This window comes from Halyomorpha halys, unplaced genomic scaffold (genome assembly GCF_000696795.3).
Source record: "Halyomorpha halys isolate HHAL.00 unplaced genomic scaffold, Hhal_1.1 Scaffold49.1, whole genome shotgun sequence".
NCBI lineage: Eukaryota > Metazoa > Arthropoda > Insecta > Hemiptera > Pentatomidae > Halyomorpha > Halyomorpha halys.
The window spans coordinates 863,603-868,756 of record NW_027115511.1 but is presented as its reverse complement, the minus strand read 5'-3'; the positions used below and the strand labels follow the sequence as shown (position 1 = coordinate 868,756).

At 34.6% G+C, this 5,154-nt stretch overlaps 1 protein-coding gene across 4 annotated transcripts in view; it reads right to left on the bottom strand.

Moving 5' to 3' along the window:
- Pdk1 (Phosphoinositide-dependent kinase 1) overlaps positions 1–5,154 on the bottom strand; it is a 256,004-nt gene that overhangs the window by 11,127 nt on the left and 239,723 nt on the right. The window lies entirely within an intron of this gene.

The window sequence follows — 5,154 nt, the reverse complement described above, 5'->3', positions numbered from 1 at the left end:
TCTATCAATGGGTAGATTCTCCACATGTTTTTATCATGTCACTATGTCACCTACAGCAAATTTACTTGTTGTATATATGTGTATACAGTTGTAAATATCAATAAATAAATTATTAAAAAAAAAAAAAATATTTCATTGAAAAAGAGACCCACTCCTTTCTCTTTCTGCTCAGCAATTATACTTCCCCATCATCTTTGTTTTTCTTCCAAACACCTTATGTCTCATCTCTCATGCTATTACTGCCTCATCTCTGCATGCAAGAATTGCACATACTACGCTCCTGTCACATACAACCCTGTTATTATTATTTTTAACAGTCGTACTGAACAGATTATTAAAGAGATGAATTTTTGAAAAGAAACTAATTACGGAGTATATAGGAGGAATAATTAAGCATATCAACCAAATATTTTTAAAATTTGGACGCCAATACATAATAAATGACGGATAGAAAGTTCCAGCTAAAAAATACGTAAGACATCGATCGCTGTTTGTTTTCGCTAACTGTTTGGGCATAGCATTGTACATCGATAACTGTTGGGACATAGCTTAGTACATCGATAGCTATATATCCTATCAAAAGATCCAGACTCATTCAACAAGATAATCTGTATGATCCACTTCCGGCCTTTAACAGTCATAATTTGCCCCCGACCTCCTGATAGCATAGGGACAGGATGAATGATGCTCCCTTCCAACATTTCGCATTTCTGTCAATTAATTAAACTAAAAATTAATATAAGTATTGTTAAATTAAATCAGCGACGATTCTGAATATTTATAAATATCAATTAATAAAGATTCAAAACAGTAGATTAAATCATATCTTGTTTTTCTTATCATAATGATCCGCACGGAGCACACTCTCGGTGAGCAAAATCTCGGAGAGAGAAAAAACAGCGCGTGCTAAGAAAAAACAGGGAGAAAAAATGAACCAATTAAACCAACGTAAACATTCTTTTTCCTTGTCACCAATTAAACTAGCACTAATCCAAACGGAAGAAAAATATTATTTACTAAGCATCAGCCGTCCGGGCCCGAGCAAACTTTTGCCACTCTCTTACTCAAGTATTTCAATTTTTTATTTTTATTTATTTATTGTTATTTACAACTGTATAAAAATATATACAACAAGTAAATTTTCTGTAGGTGACATAGTGACATGATACAAACATGTAGAGAATCTACCTATTGATATAAACATTTCTATAGGAGAAGATCTCGAGGCTATCTTCTTTTCAGACGCTTAGGAGCATTATTAGGTAATGAAGGAGAAGTCGGGTTAGAAACAAGTGGATTTGGGTGGTTGGGAAATTTATCATGGAAGGGATGATATCTGGTTCTGGCCAAATCAAAACATATGGGACAATGATGTCCTGATGGATAACTTGATTTGTGTAAGGAGCATTAAGGATTTTGGACTGTAAGAATTGGGATTCGAGAGGAATTTGATGGTTTGGTGGAGCCCCAAAGCCCAACTCTGTATGTCTAGATAGGCCTTATAATAGTTATGTAGATCAGTCTTTTATAATGGATTGTATTTCAATCCAAATATATTAAAATACTAATGTATACAGTAATTCTAAAAAACTTTTTGGCAAGAACAATGTATTGTACGGATTACAAATAAAAAAGTCATGGAATGATGTGGTTCAAAAAATTATTATTTAATATTTATTGTGAAATTTGGCTCCTAAAAGTATCGCTCGCTCCCACTGGTACCGACGTGATGCGAAGGCCTTAACTGAAGGCAACCCAAAGAACAACAGTACTTGGCTAAGATAACAGGAATTTCCTTCAGTGCTTTTAACATTTATAACAGTCCATTAAAATATAACACGTAAAAATTGCTAATACCATTGTAACATAACAATTTTAGTAGCAATAGCCACAATTGTATTCAATCTACTTAATATTTTTGTTTATATAATATTAATGTTGATATTTAGAAATATAATATGATTAATATAATTGTGATTATGGATAGATTGATAGGCAAGAACGTTGAGCTTGCAGGCCACGTGTCCCCCAGACCACAGCTCAGCAAAATCCCAGATAAGCTTTCTCCCCACTTCCATTACGAAATCACAACACAATATGGCCTTCCAAACCTGATCCAATGAGTATTTAATTGTAGCCTTACTACCAAACTACAATTTTTAAAAATGAATATCAAATTCATAGCCATTAATTATATTTATCCGCACACATCTAGAGTCTAACACATCTAATAAATTATTATTTAAATTTAGTAAAAAGATAGCTTACTATCCAACAAACGATAGAATAAAATCAAAATTAAAATTAATATTTTTTCAATTGCAAAAACATACAATTTAAGTATGAACTCGCAGAGGCAACAATTATAGTATAGGATAAGCAGCCAGTTAACAAAATAAAATGCGTCAGTTCTCTAATCTAAAACCTTGTACCTTAAACTTGGCAGCTGGAATGGACCTTCTACACAAGAGATAACAAAAATAGGTGACGTTAGCGACATCTTTCGTCACGGATATTTCCCAGCGGACTCTTATCTACGACACTGTTCTTACAAACAATTAAATATGTTCTCAGCTCTTTCCAAGGAAGAACATAGATATCATTGCAGCACATGCTTTTATCCGCCGTTTTATACGAGTATATAAATGGACTCTGCTTATTTGGGAGCAAAAACATTAAACTATAAATTTGCAGTTTAGCTCCTGACGTCTTGTTTTAAATGACTCAGAACAAATGCTGTCATCAATGAGATCGCCTTTCCTATATTTACACAGCTCTCGCTCGCTGACCCGAGTATATTTAGAATTACTGACAATTCCCGCTTTGAAGAAGACTTTTTAAAGGACTGCGCATAATAATAATAATAATAATAATAATAATAATAATAATAATAATTAAATTTAAAGGCAAAGATTCTACAACTCGACCCTAAGCAATGATAGCGTACAATCAGAAATATTCCGTGTTTTCAAAGGACGCTCTCTCTCAACACAACATTTATTCATTAGATCTTAATGTATTATTTAGTTATGTCCCCCTAGACATAATGAAATTAATGAAGTTTATTTATCAATTTTATATTGATATTACTCAATATAATAGAATCGATAGGGCGGGTAAGAGCTACTCAGCAAGTCAATGAGTGGCATTCGAGTCCAGTTTTATCATAGAGATTATTGTTCCTGTTAAAGGTATTAACACTAATTATGGAGATGCCATTAACACTCTCGGAGAAGACAATGTGGAAAAACAACTCGATTAATCGATTCTATCCAAGTAGACATGACTTTCCGATAACTTGGTTGGGGACTAGGTGGTAGAGTATTTAGCGGAATTAAATACCAACACCCTGCTCATCACCGGAACCTCCGGACCAATCTAAAATGTCTTGAGGCATATCTCAGTTTCGATTTTAATAAATGATATATCTAACTAAAAAAAAATTCCATTTTCAATGTAATGTAATGTAAGAAACTAGTGGGAGGAGCCGATGAGGGGCAGAGTGTAGTTTTCCTCGGCTGCCGATCATCATCTTTATCGATTTTATTTCAATTAGATTACCTTGTTTGAAACGAGCCAGCCGGACGATACAACCCTATCAGCCAATCTTTAGGACATTTGCAGCCCGCTCGGATAAAAAACAGTGAATATTTAAAAGGAAACTGTTAGCTGTTCGGGACCGAGGCTAATATTACAAATACGAATTACGCGCATCAAATAGAGGAACGGATCCAATATTAGAATTGCGAATTACGCGCATCAAACAGAGGCAACGCATCTAATATTGCAATTGCTAATAACGCGTATCAAATAGAGGCAACGGATCCAATATTACAATAGCTAATTACGCGCATCAAATAGAGGGAACGGACCCAATATTATAATTGCGAATTACGCGCATCAAATAGAGGCAACGGATCCAATATTATAATTGCGAATTACGCGCATCAAATAGAGGCAACGGATCCAATATTACAATTGCTAATTATGTTCATCGTATGATCCCCTTCGAGATGCTTGCTATTGAAATTATTACTACTAGTTTTTTATTTTTCCGAGTGTACATTGGATAGAAGTAATTAATGTCTATACCCTTATAGATGGTTCCAAATTTATACATTTACTAAAATAATAAGAAAACAAACTAAAATCACCATGACCCCTGATAAAATTCTTTACACAGATAGAAACATGACAAAAAAGAGATGTTTTAGAGCAGATGCGCTCAGTAGACATCTGTGCTTACAGCATCTGCCCTGCTAAAGGTAGTAAGGCGCAGGTGAGGCGGGAGTACGTTCACCTCGCTACGCTACGCCACCAGCACAACGACGAGCCAACAGATAAGTCCATTAAACGGAAACTTGTCAACAAGAAAAACTATTTTACTTACTGACTTCTTCTTGGGTGATCGGGTTATCTTAGTTTGTCATTGCAGTGAAAACGGAATGATTGATTCATTAAACCTAAAGTGAAACCAATCATAACTTGTTTACCATATCCGTTACAAAACCACTAATCGAGTTTGTACAAAATACATATTTAAGCAAGAGAGATAAAAGGGGAAAATATCGAACAGTAGGAAAGGTTAATGACTGGAACCTCGGAAGATAGAGCAGCGGAGTGGAGTGTGTTCCGGTTGGAATGCCTGGAATTTTAACGGGCCCCTTGTTGTGACCAAGTGGTTGCAACATTCCTCTCTAGAGTTCTCTTTCATCTCATCCTTCTAGCAACAGCGAGGTAGACGCGTAGTCCTCAGGTAACAGATTGTTCGCAAGAAACGGACGAATATACAGTTCAGGAATTTCAATTTTTAAAACTTAATAATACTTAATGGAAGATTATTGATTGACGTGTGTATAGATGAATGGAATATGGTCCGGGTGCGGTAAAAAAAAACTCAAATAGTAGATAATTATACTATTTTATTGAGCCAACGTTTCTTTATTGTGGCATAACTGCCGTCACCACTCCTCCCAATACCAACGGTCGCTTTGTTTTTGACTGCCGTCAAAACAGGTATGCATTCTGTCTCATCATTTGATTTGTATTTTTATTTATTTATTTTATTTTTTATTTTTACATCTCTTTATTTGTATTTTCTTTAATATTTCTTCTCTTATCTATCTGTTACTATTACCCTTTTCATTTACTATT